This window comes from Hevea brasiliensis, chromosome 14 (assembly GCF_030052815.1).
Source record: "Hevea brasiliensis isolate MT/VB/25A 57/8 chromosome 14, ASM3005281v1, whole genome shotgun sequence".
NCBI classification, from domain to species: Eukaryota; Viridiplantae; Streptophyta; class Magnoliopsida; order Malpighiales; family Euphorbiaceae; genus Hevea; species Hevea brasiliensis.
Window position 1 is genome coordinate 741,100 of NC_079506.1, and position 22,850 is coordinate 763,949.

Consider the following 22,850-nt stretch of genomic DNA (forward strand, 5'->3'; position numbering starts at 1 on the left):
GGCAAGTGCATCGTTTTCTCTTCTTTAAACTCTGTAAGCTACCACGACTGCTTCAAATAGTTGCCGTCTTGAAATCACATTGAAAATATCAAATCTGATTCCTAGTTTACTTTGTATGCTGACTCAAAAGATTGTTTTCATTAAGGTTTGACTGTTCAAGACTTCCAATGACTTTCCTGTACATTCCTGCTGTTGTTGAGTGATTGGTTCTCTCCCCATTTGCATCATTTATGCAGCAGATATTCTGAGTGAATAATGGAATGAATTGTTGTTCCATAATTCAAAGGTACTCTGTTTGTTTTACCAAAAAGATATGTTGCGGTAGCTAGCAATCTTAATGCTTGCTATTTTTTCTGTAGTTACACGAGTTGCAACTTGAAAATGGTGGAGTTATTACCTTCTCTAGAGCAGAGTTGATCAGATGGAATTTTTTTCACAGGGATGTAGTGTTTGCCACATGTTTTTCGGATCCTTCCTTCTTCCATAAAATTTGGAAACCTGATAAATAATTACTTCAAATGTGTGTCATTGTCTCCAGCTTGAAGCAAAGATTTAGTTCAAGCTGATTTAAGGACTATAATCATTAAAGGATGATACTATGAGCTGCTCGTTTGCTTGCACAACTATATTAATGGAATATCTAGAGCTCACATGCAATTTAGTATCGCACAAGAAATGGAAATTTTGATTGCAAATTTGTATCAGGCCAAGACTCTCTGAGTTTGAACTTTGGCTTCTCCAATAAGACAGAATGAATTGGTGAACCAATTCTGTCTATTTTGCTTTATTTAACTGACTCTTTATCTATGTTGCTTTTTTTGAGGGGGTTTTTCATCAATAAGTGGTTTAGTTAGTATAGGTAGGGTGTATGGGGTTGGACCTGCTGGTTCTTGGTTTAAACCACTGTTGGTTTTTCCTCCTCATCTTTTCTTTTTATTAGGCTAATACATGTTGTTCTCTACATTTTGTAACGAATTACTTGCATAAATTTAATCATCAAAATCATGTAAGGATGATGCTCATTTACTTACACAACCATTCTAATTGAAAAGGAGATTTAGATTGAAAATTTATGTGAATTATAATGTAACTAATTATTCTTCCTGCAAAAGATGAAAGTTTTAATTCAGTAAATTTGTTATGTTGGCCATTTATATTGTTGCAGTTAAGTATTTTCTACTGACATCAATTGAGCTTTTCTCATTGAAATACGCCTGAAATTTCTCACAAAATGTCTGAAATTAACAATCTGCCTCTTAATAACACACGCCATTAATAAACAAAGTAGTAGACAAGTTGTAACCATGAATCACTTGGTTTAAAATCACCCCAGGTAGATTGTAATTTTAAAAAAGAAAGCTGAAGTAAGATAATTTTTTTCATCTTCGCTCTTATCTAGTTAGTGCACAGAAAGCTACTAGTATCTTACTTACCGTGGCAAGCACATGAGATGAAGCCATTGAAGCTGACAAGAAGAGGCACTCTAGCCACCCAAATCATGTTTCACGAAAGGGGAATTTAGAATTTGACCCCTAGATTTTGCCTTATGTTATATTTTAGTTCTTGAGTTTTGAGAAATTAATTATCTAATCCCTGATTTTTGCACTATATTATACTTTAATCCCTAAATTTTGAGAAATAAATTAGTTAGTTCTTCTAATTTTAATATATAAAATAATTTAGTCTATGTAATTTTAATATTACAACAATTTCATCCATTAACAGAAGTATTAAATTGTTCTATATATTAAAATTACAAAGATTATATTATGATGTAGTACAAAATTCATGAACTAAATAATTAATTTTCAAAAATAAGGACTAAATTATAATATAAAGTGAAATCCATTGACTAAATACGTAATTGTTCAAAATTGAGAGGCAAAAGTGTAATATGATGTAAAATTCAAGAATCAAACTATAAATTTCCTTTATATATATGTTTTTGTGTGTGTATAATACAATTAAAAATATCCTAAGTCAATTTATTTACTCCCTGTAATAATTCAAGTCTAGGACAAGAATGCTCCGTTCATGGGATCCACACTTTAATGGTACCTTACAGACCTTGAATATGGCTCATATTGTTCCTTTTTTTCTTTTTATTTTTTTTTATTATTATTCCTTCTCTTAAACTGAAATATTCATTAATTGCTTCAACAATTTCATTACCTTACAAAGCAAAAGCAATTTAATTTCTTAAATTGAGTATTGACCTTCACTTACAACCATTTTTTTTTTTTCCTTTTACTTTCATTTCATAAATATGTTTAATGAAGATATTAAGGGAAACCCATCAAGAAAATTGATACTTTGTGTCAATAACTCCAAAATTTATTAGGACTTCTCTTTGGCATTAGATTCATAGGTCTGCTTTCAGCTAATATTTACATGCGCTAATAAACTATAAAATTAAGAATTTTATATATAAGGAATATTAATAAAGCATATATATAAGGCTATAAATTTTTTATGTTCTAACTTTTATATAATAAAAAATTAAATTTGCTAATTATATTTGCATATTGAAATCAACTTCAGTGGAGTCCACAGTTGAAAGAAGCTGCAGGGAATTTTTGCTATAGGGAAGATCAAATAATACTATTGATCTTGACTTATTTACAGCCACCCCAATTTTGTGTCAATAACTTCAAGAATGCCTCTTAATAGAGGTGATCTGTACCTACCTAACCGAGCAAATAACATGGTGTTTTCTTCATAATCTTACCTTGAGCTGAAATAAATTCATCTGTTTCCTCCTTTTCTTCTCTTCAGCTGAAATATTTATTGATTGCATCAATAACATCACTGCATGCCTTACAAAGCAAAACCATTTAAACTTCTCAATTGCATTAAGTTATTTTATTTTCCTTCATTTGCATAAAATATTTTCATTTTTTTTTATTCTACTTCAACCACATGAATTGCACTACCATACAATCAATACAAATTTTTTTTACCTAGACTGTGTAAATCATGTACACAAGATACAAGATATATAATGAGACTCACGTATTAAATATGTAAATCTCACATATTTGTATCTATGGTCCGCGTCTAGACAATAAGTTTCCATCTGTTTCCTTTTTCTTTTATCCTCCTTTTTCCATAGGAACCCGCATGATTGTCGTTAAAGAAATGAGTAGCATCCTTCAAGAGCCTAAATACTTGTTATAAATATTTCCAGAGCATTTTCATCCTCCACACATCTTCATAATCCTCCCCTTCAAACCTAAAAGTTAAGTGTTGTCCCAAAGAAAGTGACCAACATGGGGGTAAATTGGACATTTTAGACAATTTTTCAGTCCTTGCTCAAGACTTAATGAAAAATTGCGGCTTTGCACTTCTATATATATGTATAACTCTATTTTTAAGATGTAATTTAAGTGATCAAACAAGTTATGCACAAATAGTAGCTCATACACAAAAAAATCACTTAATATCAAGTGTATCTTTTCACATATAAATCAAAATTTGTAGGTTTAATTATTCAAGCTCAGTATCAACTCAATAAAACAAATTCTTAACACATTCAATATATAATCAAAGAAACAAAGTGTCGAAAATTAAAAAGTTAAGGGAAGAAGAGAATTAAACATAATGTTTATAGTGGTTCAGCTCTCTTAGGCTACATTCACTCTTCTCAAAGTCTCACTTTGAGAGTCACTACACTATTTGATTTTTTTCAACAGGCAAGATTCAAAGCCTTTACAGTCTTAGCAAGCTTCCTAGGTGCTTGAGAATTTTTACATTGTCTTTGCTTCCCACAAAAGACCACAAGCTTCACAAGGTGCTGAAAAACTTTCCACAAGTGTGTCCTCACACTTACACAACCTTAAATAGGCTTTGGTGTAGATGAAATCACTCTTAATAACTCTCAGATACAAAATTAGATGCTAAAAGATTGAGAAAGAAGATATGCCACTTAAACTTAAGAGTATTTGAATGAAAGTTTTAAAAATAGCACAATAAATTCTCAATGAATAAGAATACTTTCATTAGGTAAAATTATAGTAAATGATGCCTTTTATAGGTGCTTTTCATTGCTAAAAACGTCTGCTAGAGAGTGTATCTAATGGCTCTTTAATTTTCAAAAAACTAGCCATTACTTCTTTGAAAGTCATGCAACAGAGTTGTGTCAGGTCATAGCATAAAAATAGTTAACTAAAATTTTCAATAATTAACTAGTTTCGTAAGATAGAAAATTTTAGCCAATGAAGAAAAATTTAGCCAATAAAACTAGTTAAATAATTTAGTTATTGTCTGACTTAAATTTTGAAATTTTGAGTTTTTGAGGTAAGGTCGTAAAAATTATTTTGATCATTTAAAAACCTTAAAAATAATGTAAAAACACTTTCTAAACTCTTGAATCTAAAACAAAATTGATTTTAGATCTTAAACGGCATAATCTCTCCAATCTTATACAACAGACCTAAGAACTTAATTTCTATCCTAATTTTTCATGGACTTTGATTCATCTTGTGTTATACAAGATAATAATCTCCTTTTATATCAACCATTTTAATAGAATAGTCCTTCCATCAATGTCTTTGCATATCATGATCTATAAAATCACTTCAAATACTTATGCACAAAGGTTAATATATATTTCATTGAGTTTTACTATTATCAAAACTAAGCTCATTATAGCTAACGGGGCCTACATGAAGTCTAGCATTGGGGAGCATGAATGAAGCTTCCTCAACATAAATTTGGATTTGCATTTGGAACCTGAGTTGGTGGTACTAAAATATAAAGAATTTATATTTACAAGGAAAGGGATAATAACCTTTCACACAAAGGATTCAATATTGGAGTCAGGAAGTTGTTCTGTTTTTATATCATCAAATAGAGCATCATCACATAACGGAGTATATGGAACCCTGCTTTTGATTTTATTAGCAAACAGAAAGAATTGCAATAATAACAATAACAGTATCTCTAATTATAGAAATCAACTTCAAAGGATTTTTTTGTGGATGGATTGATTAAAAATGTGAAAGCTTTCATCTAGCAGCTCCATTTCCCAAGAAGATAATGGTCTTTGCTTTGCACCAATTTGGCATTTCTATGGTGTCCAGCTATATTCTTCAATTCTTAATACCATCAAAACCAGGTCGATTATGGTCTTAAAATAGCTCGTAAGATCAAAGACATTAGAGAGAGATTATATAAGATTGTTTTGTTTCTTTTTAATTTACACACTGTCCCATTGTACAACAATTTATTTTAATTTTAACTATTTAAATATTTATTTAAATTATTAAAAGAATAAAATATCAATATGTTTTTAGTTAGCATTTTATATATTAATTTAGTTACTAATTAAAAAAATAAAAATTTCGTATAGAATTAAATAAAATAAAAGCTTATAATCTAATGATGAGATAAATTTCAAGATCGAATTAATGATAAGAAACAAACAGAGCAATATTTTCCATGGGCCATATATATCTAACTACTAGAAATATTAAGAAGACTTTAAAAAAGTTTAATCTTTAAATCAAGTATTATTTGCTGACAAGCTTTTCTTTACAATTTGTCACTCGCAGACATGTTGGTTTTCTTTCCCAAATTTATATATTTTGCATTTGAAATGCATAACCGCCACGCAGTTATGTACATGGCTATAATTATATGTATTTCTTTTATTTTAATTTCTTTTATTATATAAATAAAAGTTATGGATCCACGGTGATTACATTATGTCTAACTAAATGTAGCCCTGGATTACTTCCATAGTTAGTTATGAATTATGGTCTTTAAATTTAATTAATTGTTCTTCGGGAAAACTTCATCAGTTTTCCGATTAAATCCGTCAGATATAATGATGCCCTGCATAGGATGCTTTTTTTTTTCTGAGTTAAGATACTGCTATATAAACTTAATTGGTTTTCCATGTTAGTTATGTGAGTTAGTATAGGAGGGTAAAGTGTAACAGGCACTGCATTTCGTTTTGTGAACAGCAAATCATGCTTCAGCTAAAAATATGAATATGGTGAGGTTCTGGTATCATTATATTAACTGAGGAACTTACTAGCTTGAAAACCAACTCTCTTGCAAAGTGTAGAAGCTAAAACTACAAGGGATTATGGGACTTCTTCATAGTGGCAACTCCATTCAAAACTAGAGAATCAATAAATTACAAAACTAGGTAGGAATCATGGTCTTAAGTTTTCGAATCAAGAAAGAGTACTTGCTGATAACCTGCAGGTAAGTGCCAAATAATTAAGGCAGGCCGTTGATTTAACTTACAAAGGGATGTGAAGAGAAGTAAGACTCGTAGAAGAAGTTGATCAATGGCAATGCCTTCCTTCATCACAATTCCATATATGAAGCTACTCAATGAATGCCCATCCTAAAGTTAAGAAGCAATGGCAGTACATCCTATCTGGAGGAAAAAAAGAGAGAGGAAAAAACTATAAGGAGCCAGAAATTAAAGTAATGAAATTACTAGATATTGTCATGGTTACAAACCAATTGTTCAACATCTATGAACAACAGTTTTGAGATTTAAGAGAGAATATTGCAAGGCTACATTTAGTTAGACATAATGTAATATGATGTAATTAATTATATACGTAATGTAATAAATATTATGATGCAATGCAACATAATTATTGTTATAATTTTATATTTAATTGTAAAATAATATATATATAAAATATTTCTTTTATATAAGCAAGTAATATTGGAATGATAATTTGTGGTGGTAATAGTAAGAAAGTGACAGGTGGCCGAGCGGTGTCACAATTATCTTGGGGAAGGTCAGTCCCCTCCAAACCAAACAAGCATGACATTAGCGGTTCAGCCAATGGTCTAATCCAATTTGAATGGCTTTTTTAAAAAATAAAAATTGAAAAATAAAATTCATCATTAAATTATATCAAATCTGAATTGAACTCAGTTCATATTTTAAAATTAGATCAAGGTTGAGATTAAGTGGTGGTGTCAGTGACAACGGATTATAGTTTATAAATTGGAATTAAATCAGAATTATTGATGAAACGAATCCAATGAATAAAAGTATAAAATATGAAAATAAAATTTTAATATTTAGTCCACTTTATTCACCTCATACACATTGCTTTTCAATTTTTTTTTTATTAACTAGTAATGGATTTGTTTTAAAAATTAATAAAAAAATTTTAATTATTTTGGGTGGTTTATGAAATGAACTCTAAAAAAACAGTTTTATTGGAAGGATTTGTTTTAAAAATTAATAAAAAAATTTTAATTATTTATATAATTATAGATAAACATGAATGATATAAAGTGATTTAATTGACTTAATTGATTACATGATGGATTGAGTTTACTTTAAAATCTCTTATAGAGAAATAGTATTTAAAAAAAAAAAAAAAAAGCTGAGTATCATCAATCAATCAACTCTATAGGCCTCTCAAAATGCTATAATTTACAGATGCTGGCCTTTGTGTTGCCGTAGTTTCATTATTCACCTCATACTCATTGCTTTTCTTGGTGTGAAGATAGTTGTAATTTTATTTTTATTAATAATAATGGATTTCTTTTAAATTCATAAATTCAATAAAATTTTACATCCAAAATTTTTTACTTCATTTTTTTTTTTTTTTAAGTTGAAGTATGAACAGTACTCTCCATAGAAATCATTTACAGACATCATTATGAGCAGAGAGAAGACAAGGCAAAATCTAATTTTAAAGAAAAAAGAGAAGAAAAAGGGAAACTCAATACTGCTTTAATTTATTGATTAACAATTCACAAAACGTTAATTTAAATTATATGAAATCTATTAATATATTAATTTCAAGAATTAATCACAAGAAACAAACAAACCAATATTTTCATATGTCCCCACACGGTTGTCCTTTAAAGAAATGCAGAAATATTAAATTTGTTATAAATATTTCCATAGCATTTTCATCCTCTACATAGCTTCATAGTCTTTCTCTTCAAACCTTGAACACTGCCCAATTGTGCCTTACCTTTACTTTTCTCTTACTTGTGAATCAATGGCAGAAGCAATTCTCTTCAACATTGCTGGGGGAATCGTTTCGAAGCTGGCTTCTCCATCCCTTCAGGAGACTAAGCTGTTGTGGGCTGTCCAAGAGGAGCTTGACAAACTCAGGACGACAGTTTCAACCATCCAAGCTGTTCTTCTAGATGCAGAGAAGAAGTATTCGCAGAGTCATGAAGTCAAAGTTTGGGTTGAATCGCTAAAAGAAGCATTTTACGATGCTGATGACTTATTAGATGAGTTCTCCACAGATGTTTTACTGAAGCAGATGATGACCAGCAACAAAATGGTGAAGGAGGTACGCTTGTTATTTTCAAGCTCAAACCAATTTGCTTATGGCCTTAAAATGGCTCGTAAGATTAAAAAACTTAGAAGTAAATTAGATGGGATTGCTGCAAATAAGAAGTTTCTCTTAAATGAGCTCCCTGAGAAGAAACTTCCTATGCTTGAGGAAAGAGAGCAAACTCACTCATCATTACCTCAGGTAGTTGTTGGCAGAGAAAAGGATAAGAAGGAAATTGTTAATTTTCTTCTGTCTTCTAGTTGTAGGGAGAATGTGTCAATCATTTCCATTGTGGGTATCGGAAGCAAAGGAAAGACAACGCTTGCTCAACTTGCATATAATGATGAGACGGTGAAATCAAATTTTGAGCTCAAAGTGTGGGCGTGCATTTCTGAAAATTTTGAAGTTAAAATAATTGTTGAAAAGATTTTGGAATCTCTCATTGGTGAGAAACCTAAAAATCTTGAAATGAATACCTTAAAAGATCGTTTTCATGAGAAAATTAATGGAAAAAAATATTTACTTGTTTTGGATGATTTGTGGATTTGTGGAATCAGGATTCCGAAAAATGGTTTCACTTGAGGGATTTGTTAGTTGGAGGTGGAAAAGGAAGTAAAATAATAGTGACTACACGTCTTAAAAATGTTGCAGAAATGATAAGATCAGAAAAAAAGCATGACTTACAGGGCCTACTTGTTGATGATTCATGGTCTTTATTTGCAAATATGGCCTTTAAACAAGGGGAAGTTATTAGCCTAGACCATGAGAGAATTGGAAAAGAAATCGTGGCAAAGTGTGTTGGAGTCCCTTTAGCCATAAGAGTAATAGGTTGTTTATTGCATTTTAAAAATACAATAGATGAGTGGCAAAACTTCAAAGAAAAAGAGCTTCCAAATATGAACATAAAGGGGAATAGTATTATGCAAACTCTCAGATTGAGTTATTATTATCTACCTTCTCATTTAAAGTGTTGTTTTGCTTATTGTAAATTATTTCCAAAAGATTATGAAATTAACATCCCATATTTGGTGAGCCTTTGGGTGGCACAAGGATTTGTTAAATCAAATTCAGAACAAAGTCTTCAAGATATAGGTTTAAAATATTTTAAGGATCTTTCATGGAGGTCCTTCTTTCAAGAAGTAGAAAAAGATGAGTTGGGTAATTTATGGAGTTGTGAAATGCATGATTTGATGCATGATCTTGCCACGCAAGTAGCAAAAGATGAAATCATTTTATTAAATTCAGATGCAAAGCATGTTGGAAAAAAAACTCGACATCTGTCAATTAATTTTGAAGTTGAGTCATGGGAAAAATTAGCAAGTTGCTTACCTAATATGTCAAAGGTGAGAACATTTACATCATTTAACTGGTCAAAAAAGCACGATATTAAAGATGTAGAATGTGATGAAATTTTTTCCAAATTAAGTCGTGTAAGGGTATTAAATTTGCGTGGTTTTGGAATTAAGAGAGTGCCACATTCTATCGACAGATTGAAGCACATAAGGTTTCTCAGTCTTTCTGATAACAAAGACATTGAACTCCTTCCTAATTCCATTATTAAACTCCAAAACCTGCAAACTCTGTACCTAGTCAGCTGTGAAAGGCTTAAGCAATTGCCGAAGCACATTGAAAAGTTGGTCAATCTCCAGAACCTTTACCTTGAGGGATGTGTTAGTTTGACTCATATGCCGCGTGGGATTGGTCAATTGACTTCCCTTGAGAATTTATCACTATTCATGGTGGCCAAAGATAACAGTGTCTCCAAACATAGTGGTCGACTGGGTGAATTACATGACTTGAACAATCTGGGAGGATATCTGGAAATCATGAATCTACGGTATGTGAAAAATCCAGCATCTGAATTTAAGGCAGTCGATTTGAAAGAGAAGCAACACCTTCAATCCTTGAGATTATCATGGAAATTGGGCGTTCCCTATGATAATAATAGTGATGGTGGTCCAGATGATGTTGAAAATGATGAAGAAATGTCTTTAGAAGAGCTGCGGCCACACTTTAATCTAAAATCGTTGATTGTTTTAGGGTGCGGAAGACTCTTGTTTCCAAGCTGGATTTCTCCCCTCACTAATTTGGTCGGACTCACAATTCATAACTGCAAAAAATGCCTGCATTTTCCACCGCTGGATCAGTTCCCTTCACTTAAACTTTTGGCGATCGAGAATTTCACTGATCTGGAGTTCATAGAGAGTGGAACTGATAGCGGCAATGCATTATTCTTCCCTTCCTTAGAGAAGTTCATAGAGAGTGGAACTGATAGCGGCAATGCATTATTCTTCCCTTCCTTAGAGAGACTCTGGCTCTTAAATTGCCCAAATCTGAAGGGATGGAGGAGAGATACATCCATGCCTCAGTTGATACAATTTCACTGTCTTTTTTATTTGGAAATCAGGTCTTGCCCCAACCTCACTTCAATGCCTCTAATTCCATCTGTCCAACAATTGGTATTGAAAAATGCCAACAAGAAGTCACTGGAGGACATACTGAAGATGAAGATTTTGGTGTCACAATCCACCTCTTCTTGTTATTCGATTTCCCCTTCTCAATTGAAAATTCTGGAAATCGAGAATATTGAAGATCTAGAATTTCTGCCAGAGGAGTTGATGCCAAATCTCATATCACTCCAACGTCTTTATATTCGGTATTGTCCACGAATAACAAAGGTGTCTTCTGCTTTGCGACATCTAACTTTCCTTGAGATTCTTGTATTCGTGGCTTGTGAGGAGCTTGATTTTTCTGATTCAGAGTATCATAGTGATATGCCATGGCAGCACCTTAGAAGACTCCAAGTGCTCCTATTTGTAAATTTGTTCAAATTGGCATCACTTCCAAAGGGTCTTCAACATGTTCTCACTCTGCGAAAACTCACGATCCATAATTGTCCTAATTTGTTATCTTTACCGGAGTGGATGGGAAGTCTCACTGAATTACAATATTTATGGATTAGAGAATGTCCTCAACTGTCAGAAAGATGCAAAAACAAAATGGGTGCTGATTGGCCCAAGATTGCTCACATCCCAAATATTAGCATCGACGATAGATGGATTCAATAGGATGGCTGTTACAAACTACGATCAGAAGAATGAGACTTCTCCTGGGGTATGTCCTTATCCTCTTCAATATGCATTATTTTTTTGGTCAATCTTAGAAGCATACGCTAGTTTTGTCATTAAAATTCTTGGATTTCATTTTTTTTTTAATATCGAAGTTTACAGATATCTTGAAATTATTATAATTTCATAACTTTAATTTTAGTTGCCAGAATTATTTCTGGCTCTTTATAATTTTTTCTTTCTCTTTGTCGTCCAGATAGGATGTACTGCTACTGCTACTGCCTATGAACTTCAGGATGGAGATACATTGAGTAGCTTCATACATGAAATTTTGATGAAGGGCATTGTCATTAATCAACTTCATCTACGAGTTTTTACTTTTCTTCACATTCCTTTTGTAAGTTAAATCAACAGCCTGCCTTAATTATTTGGCAGTTGCCAGCTTGTCAGCAAGTATTCACTTTTGGTTGGAAACTTAAGACCACGATTCCTATTAAATTTTGCAATTTTGTTTTCTTGATTCTCTAGTTTTAACTGGAGGTGCTGCTATGAAGAAGTCCCATAATCCCTTGCAGTTTTAGCTTCTACACTTTGCAAGAGAATTGGTCTAAACAGAAACTGACAAGCTGGTAAGTGCCCCAGTTAACAAAATGACCAACCTACCCATATTCAAATTTTTAGCTGAAGCATGATATGATGTTGTTCCCAAAATGAAATGCAGTGCCTGTCTCTAAATGTGATCTTCTTGTTCATTGTGAATTTGATGCCTTTACCTAAGTGGATGCCCAAACTCATCTAAAAGCAGTTGTTCATAGATGTTGATGTTGACAATTGGTGAGTTAACTATGATAATTTCATGTAGTTAATTACTCAATTTCATTTGCAAGAGTTTATTTATGACAATTACTCAATGTCTCTCGCATTGAACAATATACAGCTTCTAAACTGTAGGATGGGAATAATTGTGATCAGGGTCGTTGTCATCTATCAACTTCTCTTCACCTCATTCCTTTGTGAATTAAATCAACAACATATTTGTGCTGCTAAATGCAGAGGTGGAAAAAGCATTGCTTCTGAAAGCAAAATGATATTCAACAACATTTTCTTGCAAATCTAATTTACAAGTTCCGTCAAATAGTGTGGTAAGTAAGTACTGGGTTTTTTCCCCTTTTTTTTTCTTTTTTGTTATGAACTTTTTCCCTGATATTTAATTTGGTTTTTCTTACAAAAAAATAACTATCTCAAATTTCTTCAAAAAATGTAAAGCATTTGCCCCATGTCGAAGCCTTATCTTTTGAAATGTGATATGGAAGGTACCCAATACAAGAAGCTTGATCTCTTCAAAGGTCCTCTGATTCTTCGTAAAATTTTTATTTTTTTTTATTTGTTCCTTCTCGTCAATTCATCAATTTATGTACTTGTGGAATTGGTTGTACTTTTTATTACCAGCTCCCCATGGTCGTTTTCCTTGTGTTAATTTGATAACATTAAACGAGCAGAGTGAAATCCAGTGCTGTTCATTTGTTGGCTGATACGATTTTCCAATAGACACAGTGGGATTTTATGCATGATTCTGCTTCTACTTAAATATTATAATTATTCCACTTACTCAGTCTATTAAATCATTGATACATACTTACCAGCAGGTATTCCTATTTCTTACTGGAAGTACCACTACAAAGCAGTCCATACTAGAATTTCAGCTTCTACATGTTGCTAGAGAATTATGCAGAAACTGACAAGCTAGTAAGTGCCTTAGTTGATAAAATGATGAACCTCCTAATATTTAAATTTTTTGGCTAAAGGATGATTTATATTGTTGTTCTCAAAAATGTAATGCAGTGCCTGCCCCTAGTCCTATGGATATTTTTGGTGTAAACAATATGACCATTGATCTTCAAAGAGTTTTATGGAAGCACTTTAGACTCAGATGAAGTTCTGGCTGTCGTTATCCGAAATTAATAAACAATTGTAGATATTCCTTTTGTATGGTTCAGGGTTTCAATGCCTTGAGACCTTCATTTCATGGCTGCCGGTATCTGAAGTTAATAAACAGTTATAGATATTCCTGTTGTTGCGTTGTGTTGAAAGTGTTTCGTTAAACATTCTGTCAGTGGATATTTTAAAGGGGTTCTAGCATTTAGTTTTGGAGTATAAATCTGATCGCTACATGTTGAGAGAGAGCTTTTTGAAACGATTTGGGTGCTGGGGAAATTAGGATTTTGAGCAACTAAATGTAATCTTCTTGCTGATTGTGAATTTAATGTCTTTACTTGAGTGGATGGCTGGATGCCCAAACTCACCTTAGTGATGTAACAACATGGGTGCTGTTTGGCCTGGGATTGCTCGCATCCCTGATGTCCATCTCATTCACGTATAAGTTGCTGCCTACCTTATCATGTTCTTTTTATTTTTTTCATGTGTCTACTACTTTGACAGCATTGATGGCTTTGGCGAAAGAATCATGGGCTACAACAAAAGAATTACATTCAAAAATTGATCTTCGCCAAAATTTATTGTTTGCTAAATTCTAAATAGGCAAAAAAGTTCAATAGGTTATAACCTGTATCACAAGCATGATTCATTTTCTTTCTCTTTTTTTTTTTTTTTGTTCCTTTGTTTTGTATGTTCGATAATTACATTTTCTAACATTTACTTGTGAACAAATAACACTATACAAAATAATAAATATATGCATTTGTTCATATTTCTCAGAAAAATGGGAATCTAAAGTTTCTGCCAAAGGTTTTGAAGTATGCATCAATAATTACCCCATCTCCTTTGCCTAGAGAAGCTGCTGATTGCAAGGATTTTCATCTCTACAATAACGAATGCAGCATGCAATAGTCCTCTGTTCTCTTCTTAATATTTAATGAATGGCACCTCTTGGCTGTGGATGAACTTCAACTTGCTGCCACTTTGTAATAACTTGGGACTGTAGAATTTCTTTATTGATAGCTTCTTCAAGTAAGGCACAACTTCCTTTTTGTCTTCTGCTTTGCGGCATGCAGTGGTGGAAAAATCATTGGTTCTGAAAACAGAATGAGTTCAACACTTCCATATTTCTTCAAATCTAACTTATTCCTTCCTTCCAGTTGTGTGGTAAGTCTTGTTACTTTGTTGTTTTTTCTATCATTTTATTGTTATATTTTCTTGTACAAGAACAATTAAATATCAAAATGCCCATAGTTTTACCTTTCTTTGTGTTGGTTTCAGGAAGACAAAATGACAATCAGGAGTTTCTTCTAGAAAATGTAAAGCATGCCCAAAATTGAGGTCTAATCTCCAGGCATGTGATCTGGAAGAAACATGCTCTGCTTAATGCTCCTATATATGTGTATTATTTTCATCTGTTCTTCACTTCAGAAATCATTTATGCGATTGCAGAATTGTTTGTAACTTTTGTTTGGTACTTAAGGTTGTTAAAGATCAATGCAACGAATGGAGGAACTTCAGCCACTGTTTATCCCTTTAATGTTAGTTTCAAGCTGTTCTGCAGATATTGTGAATCAGTAGATTGAAGCATTTCCATGCAATTTAATTGAGCTATGGAATTTCAAATAAGCATTCTGCAACTATGGTCTTCATTTCCAAAGTTTGGAAATTGATAATGGTTCTACCTTGTTTAAAGATGTAAGAGAAAAGCAATTGTGAATTGGCCTCTCTTATGCAAGAAAGTGTTTGTTTTGATATGTTCATCACCTTCACATGCCTTATATGAACATCATCCAAGCATAAATTTTTTGTTCCTTTTAAAAAAAAATCCATTTTTTGACAGTCTAGTGCATTGTGCAAAATTTTCAGTCTATATGGACCCAATTGCAGTTTAGACTTTAAAGGAAACCTTATGGGCAGAGCAATCATGCAAAATTACAAGGTACTCATCTCATTTCTTTTCTCCAAATCTGTTAATTTGACAACATTGAATGAACAGAGTGAAATCCAATCTGGTGGACTGATTTGCTTTTCCAATGGACACATAAACAGTATATATGACCATCCCTCAAAAGCTATTAGGAAGTTGGGAAAAGGTGCCTTTTGGATTCAGATGAGTTCTGGGGTTCAATTATTCAATTTATTACTACCCTAATTTTGTAATTGTGTGTCTTTATATGATTTATAAACTTCTTCTTGATATGAGCTGAGGTTATCGTGTTTTTCTTTGTGTGTAGTGAAAGAGAAGCACATGAACATCCATGGTTGACCCATAATTACCACATGACTTCTTCAAATAGTTGTAGTCTTGAAATCACATCGAACCTATCAAATCTGATTCCTATTTTACTTTGTAAACCGACTCAAAAGATTGTTTTCATTAAGGTTTGACTGTTCAAGACTACATTATAAATTTTTCTTCACGAAATGTTGATAAATTCTCAAGTTAATTTTTTTACTCATTGCAATAATTCAAGTCTAGGACAAGAGTGCTCCAAAGTCTAAATGTCTTGTCACTTCATGGGATCCACACACTTTTATAGTACCTCATAAACCTTGAAAATGGCTTATTTTCTTTCTTTTTTTTTTGGCCCAAATACACTATTTTATTTCTGAATTTTATTAAAAAAAAAATCTCGTAACACTTGAAAATGGCTTATTTTCTTTTTTTTCCTAAATACACTATTTTATTTTTGAAGTTTATGAAAAAAAATCTCATAACACTATGAACTTTTAAAATGTTTTATAATACATGTTAAACTCCCATAAATATTCTATGATACACTTTAGCAAGTTATCTTAATTTCACTTTTACAAGAGATGTGGCATGAGATGTTTATAGGAGTTGAAATGCACTATAGGAAATTTTAAAAATTTAAAGTGCTATAAATTCATTTTTAGTAAAATTCAAGGATAAATTTATGTATTTCAGCTTTTTTTTTAATTATTATTCCTTCTCTTAAATTGAAATATTAGTTAATTGCATCAACAATTTCATTGCCTTTCAAAGCGAAAAGCAATTTAACTTCTCAAATTGAGTATTGACCTTGACTTACTTACAACCATACATTTCCTTTTCTTTTTTTACTTTACTTTTATTTCATTAAAAATGTTCAATGAAGATATTAAGGGAAACCCCATCAAGAAAACTGACATTTTGTGCCAATAACTCCAAAATTTATTAGGAATTTTCTTTGGCATTGAATTCCAGGAAAATGAGGCAGGGCCTTGTTACATTTGCAGCTTGGCTTCTCCACCAACTCTTTGACAATAACATATATATATATATATATATATATATATATATATATATATATATATATATATATATATATATTAAAGAAATATTGTTTAAAAAAAATCATATTCAGATTGACTCAAAAAATTTCCTGATAGATATTCTGAGTAAAGAGTTAATACAAAACACCATAGAGATAACTCCATATATAGCATCCTCAGTGGCTCAGAATTTTCTTCAGTATATTCCTTGATGAAATTCAATGAGCATTTCCCGTCAAGGAGACAACTCCATGTATAATAGCATCGACATATGAGGAGCCCAAACTGTTTTCCTATAAATTAAGAACTCCATAGCAATGGCATCCTATAAATTATAAAATGTTTTGTTATCATAGTCATATGAACCCACGCGGCCTGTAATATAAAAATTGTAATATTTTCACAGCAGCATTCTCGGAAAGTCTTTTTATAAAATATTTTCACAGATACCATGAAAACTAACTTTTTAATCTTTTCAAATTAAAGCAGAATCCAATATGAAAAAAAGCCTTTTTATAATTTACAGATAATGGCCTATTGGCCAGCCTTAATGATATGAAATTCACTAATAAATTTCAACAATTAATGACAATAAACAAACAAAGAAATATTCCCATGTCCCCACGCGGTTAGTCTTTTTGGAACATTTTCATCTTAGGGTGAATAAGAAGACCCTTAATCCGTTTTATAAATATTTCCATAGCACTTTCATCCACCACATAGCTTCATAATCCTTCTCTTCAAACCTTGAACGCTTCCCAATTGCCCCTTTACCTTTACTTTCCTCTTACTTGTGAATCAATGGCAGAAGCAATTCTCTTCAACATTGCAGGAGAAATCATTTCTAAGCTCGCTTCTCCAGCCATTCAGGAGACTAAGCTGTGGTGGGCTGTCCAAGAGGAGCTTGACAAACTCAGGACAACAGTTTCAACCATCCAAGCTGTTCTTCTAGATGCAGAGGAGAAGTATTCGCAGAGTCATGAAGTCAGAGTTTGGGTTGAATCGCTAAAAGAAGCATTTTATGACGCTGATGACTTATTAGATGAGTTCTCCACAGATGTCCTACTGAAACAGATGATGACCAGCAACAAAATGGTGAAGGAGGTACGCTTGTTCTTTTCAAGCTCAAACCAATTTGCTTATGGTCTTAAAATGGCTCATAAGATTAAAAAACTTAGAAGTAAATTAGATGGGATTGCCGCAAATAAGAAGTTTCTCTTAAATGAGCGCCCTGAGAAGAAACTTCCTATGTTTGAGGAAAGAGAGCAAACTCACTCATCTTTACCTCAAATAGTTGTTGGCAGAGAAAAGGATAAGAAGGAAATTGTTGATTTTCTTCTGTCTTCAAGTTGTGGGGAGAATGTGTCAATCATTTCCATTGTGGGTATTGGAGGCTTAGGAAAGACAACACTTGCTCAACTTGCATATAATGATGAGACGGTGAAATCAAATTTTGAGCTAAAAATGTGGGTGTGCATTTCTGATAATTTTGATATTAAAATAATTGTTGAAAAGACTTTAGAATCTCTTGTTGGTGAGAAACCTAAAAATCTTGAAATGAATACCTTGAAAGATCTTCTTTGTGAGAAAATTAATGGAAGAAAATACTTACTTGTGTTGGATGATTTATGGAATGAGAATTCTGAACATTGGTTTTGCTTGAAGGATTTGTTAGTTGGAGGTAGAAATGGAAGCAAAATAATAGTGACTACACGTCTTAAAAATGTTGCAGAAATGATAAGATCAGAAAAAACACATGACTTACAAGGCCTACTTGTTAATGATTCATGTTCTTTATTTGCAAATATGGCCTTTAAATTGGGGGAAGTCATTAGCCCAGACCATGAGAGAATTGGAAAAGAAATTGTGGCAAAGTGTGTTGGAGTCCCTTTAGCCATAAGAGTAATAGGTCGTTTATTGTATTCTAAAAATACAATAGACGAATGGCAACACTTCAAAGAAAAAGAGCTTCCAAGTATGAATAAAGAAGGGAATACTATTATGCAAACTCTCATATTGAGTTATAATCATTTACCTTCTCATTTGAAGTGTTGCTTTGCTTATTGTAGATTATTTCCAAAAGATTATAAAATTAAAATCCCATATTTGGTGAGACTTTGGATAGCACAAGGATTTATTAAATCGTCAAATTCAGAACAAAGTCTTCAAGATATAGGTTTAGAATATTTCAAGGATCTTTTATGGAGGTCCTTCCTTCAAGAAGTAGAAGAAAATGCAATGGGTAATTTACGGAGTTGTAAAATGCATGATTTGATGCATGATCTTGCCGAGCAAGTAGCAGGAGATGAAACCATTTTATTAAATTCAGATGCAAAGCGTGTTGAGAAAATAACTCGACATTTGTCAATTAATGTTGAAGTTGAGTCATGGCAAAAATTCGCAAGTTGCTTACCTAATGTGTCAAAAGTGAGAACATTTACATCATTTAGCTGGTCAAAAACACATGATATTAAAGTAGAATGTGATGAAATTTTTTCCAAATTAAGTCATGTGAGGGCATTAGACTTATGTGATTTAGGAATTAAGAAAGTGCCACATTCCATAGATAAAATGAAGCATATAAGGTTTCTTGATCTTTCTCATAATAGACTTATGTGAAAGGCTTAAGCACTTGCCTAAGCACATTAAAAAGTTGGTCAATCTCCAGCAACTTTGGCTTGATGGATGTGTTAGTTTGACTCATATGCCACCTGGGATTGGTCAACTAACTGCCCTTGAGAATTTATCGGTATTCATGGTGGCCAAAGATATGGGTGTCTCCAAACGTAGCGGTGGACTAGGTGAATTACGTGACTTGAACAAGCTGGGAGGAAATCTAGAGATCATGAATCTACGGTATGTGAAAAATCCAGCATCTGAATTTGAGGCAGCCAATTTGAAGGAGAAGCAACGCCTTCAATCCTTGACATTATCATGGAAATTGGGCTCTCGCTATGATAATAATAGTGATGGTGGTCCAGATGATGTTGAAAATGATGAAGAAATGTCATTAGAAGAGCTGCGGCCACACATTAATCTAAAATGGTTGATTGTGTTTGGGTGCGGAAGACTCTTGTTTCCAAGCTGGATTTCTTCCCTCACTAATTTGGTGAAACTTCGAATTAATAACTGCAAAAAATGCCAACATTTTCCACAGTTGGATCGGTTCCCTTCACTTAAAACTTTGGGGATTTATAATTTCACTGATCTGGAGTACATAGAGAATGGAATTAATGGCGACAGGGCATTTTTCTTCCCTTCCTTGGAGAAACTCTTGCTCTCAAATTGCCAAAATCTGAAGGGATGGAGGAGGGATACATCCACGCCTCAGTTGCTACAATTTCACTGTCTTGATCATTTGGAAATCAGGTCTTGCCCTAACCTCACTTCAATGCCTCTCATTCCATCTGTCCAAAAATTGGTATTAAAAAATGCCAGCAAGAAGTCATTGGAGGACATACTGAAGATGAAGATTTCGGTGTCACAATCTACCTCTTCTTGTTCTTCGATTTCCCCATCTCAATTGAAAATTCTGCAAATCGAGAATATTGAGGATCTAGAATTTCTGCCAGAGGAGTTGCTGACAAATCTCACATCACTCCAACGTCTTTATATTCGGTATTGTTCACGAATAACAAAGGTGTCTTCTGCTTTGCGGCATCTAACCTCCCTCGAGAAGCTTGTCTTCTTGGCTTGTGAGGAGCTTGATTTAACTGATTCAAAGGATCATAGTGATATGCGGTGGCAGTACCTTAGAAGCCTCCGGGAGCTTCAATTGATAAATTTGAACAAATTGGCGTCCCTCCCAAAGGGACTTCAACATGTTCCCACTCTGCGCAAACTCTTAATTAAAAGTTGTCCTAAATTGCAGTCATTACCAGGGTGGATGGAAAGCCTCACCAAATTACAATATTTATGGATTAAATTATGTCCTCTGCTATCAGAAAGATGCAAAAGCAACATTTGTGCTGATTGGCCCAAAATTGCTCACATCCCAAATATTAGTATTGACGATAGATGGATTCAAGTGGATGGCTGCTACGAACTATGATCAGAAGAATCAGATCGACTTCTCTTAGGGTATGTGCTTATCCCCTTCAATAGGCATTATTTTTTTCCTCATCTTAGAAGCAGACGCAAGTTTTTGTCATTAAAGTTCTTGGATTTTCATGTGTATTTTTATATTGACAGATATCTTGCAATATTCTCGCTTAAATCTCAGAGCAGTCGTTCATAGATGTTAAAGAATTGGTGTGTAACCATGACAATTGGTGGATGTACTGCTACCGCTTCTGAACTTTAGGATGGGAATTCATTGAGTAGCTTCATATATGAAATTTCGATGAAGGGCATTGTCATTGATAAACTTCTCTTCACATTCCTTTTGTAAGTTAATTAACAGCTGTCTTAATTATTTTGCACTTAGCAGTTTGTCAACAATTATTCGCTCTTGGTTATAAACTTAAGACCATGATTCCTACTTAGTTTTGTAATTTTGTTTTCTTGATTCAGTAGTTTTAACTGGAGTTGCCTGATGCATACATTTTGCATAGTCATTTAGGTCTAATTTTATAACCATTTTTATTTGATTATTAACCATTTTTAGCTAATTTCATTAGTTAATTAGTTAGTTTTTCATAGTTGTCAATTTTGCATTAATTTGTAATTTTTACTTTGTTTTGTAGGAAAAATGGTGTTTTTGAAGGACTAAAGAGAATTTTGCCATTGAGGAGTGTCTTCTACAGCAAAAAGATGTCAAAAACAAGTTTTCAAGCTGAAATATGCATTGACCAAACTGTGCATAACTTGCCGCATAAGCTATGCAGATCTGCATAAGGAGAAAGATCACTGTTCCAGAACCAGCCGAAATGTGCATAAGGAGACTGCATAGCTTATGCACATTCTCGCCTCCCTTATGCACATTCACGAAATTGTGCATAACCTATGCACCAAGTCATGCAGCTTCGCATAAGTGACCCAGAACCAGCCGAAAACTGCATAAGGGACTGCATAACTTATGCAGTCCACTTATGCAGTCCCATGAAGAGTTCATTAATGAGCTGGCAGGAGATTCCCTCAAATAATTCCTCCTAGAACATACCATTTTAGGGCTCCATGTCAGAAAAATGCTATAAATAGTCCCATTTTCCCATTTTAGAAGGAGGAGGCAAGGAGCAAAGAAGAGGAGGAGAAGAAAGGCAGAATTTGAGGAGTCATTTTCACCTTCCACACCATTTTCAACCAAGATTTGCAGATTTCTTCCTTCCTTTACATTTTTCTACATTTCTAGTGTTTAATTTCTTACTTCTTAGTTTAGATTAAAGCTTTATTTCCATCTAAACTCATCATATCTTGTAAGCATTATGGATAGTGAGTAGTTTACTTTTGATTCTGGAGTAAGGGTTGTAATATTTGAGATATTTTGTGGATTTTGATTGGGTAATCCATATTTTGTGGTCTTAATGAGTTTTATTCATTTCTTGTATGCTTAATGACATGCTTAGTGTAGGATCCCATTAAGTGATGTTCATAATCCATGGTTGAAGCACCGAAAGGAGAAGGCCTTGTGATAGATAATCAAGAAATTGGACTTAATTTACTTAGACCTAGAAATAGGCTAAGGATTAAGAGGATTCACAGATTAATTAAAGAACTTAATGAGTCTTAATTAATTCTAACTCCACGAAAGTAGGATTAGTTTGATTAAGGCTCTCTTTGTCTCACTCGAAAGGGAATTCAAAGGATTTAAGAATTAATCTCCTTAAAACCCATTAGTTTCACAAGATTGGATAACCAATTTAAAATCCCAAAATAGCTCGAATATGAAATCCCGAAATCCGGAATCGCCTTTTTACCATTGTTAATTTCTAATCGAATTTAATTACTTACCATTTTAAATCTTGCCATAGTTGAACTTGCTTATTTCAATTTGATGCAATTTTAGTTTAATTAATACATTAATGCATAGAATATAAATTTTGCACATATAGATTTCACATTCTCAATACCCATTAATTCATTACTTTAATCTCATAAATATTTCAATTTACTCAACTTTTTATATCAAGAATTCAATCATTAACACAACTCCTCGTGGGATCGATATCTTTTCTATACTACTTGTACGACCCGTGCACTTGCGGTTGGGACGCATCATTGCCACTATGAAGAAGTCCCACAATCCCTTGTAGCTGGTATGTGCCTTAGTTAATAAAATGATGAAACTCCCTACATTCAAATTTGTAGCTGAAACATGATTTGTTGGTCTCTAAATGTAATATTCTTT

General features: G+C 32.9%; 2 pseudogenes; both read left to right on the forward strand.

Annotated features, from left to right (window-relative positions):
- The first annotated feature begins 7,908 nt into the window (after nucleotides 1–7,908).
- LOC110632919 (putative disease resistance protein RGA1) lies at nucleotides 7,909–14,809 on the forward strand (annotated as a pseudogene).
- A 2,125-nt stretch (nucleotides 14,810–16,934) lies between these two features.
- LOC110632914 (putative disease resistance protein RGA4) lies at nucleotides 16,935–20,643 on the forward strand (annotated as a pseudogene).
- Nucleotides 20,644–22,850: the final 2,207 nt, after the last annotated feature.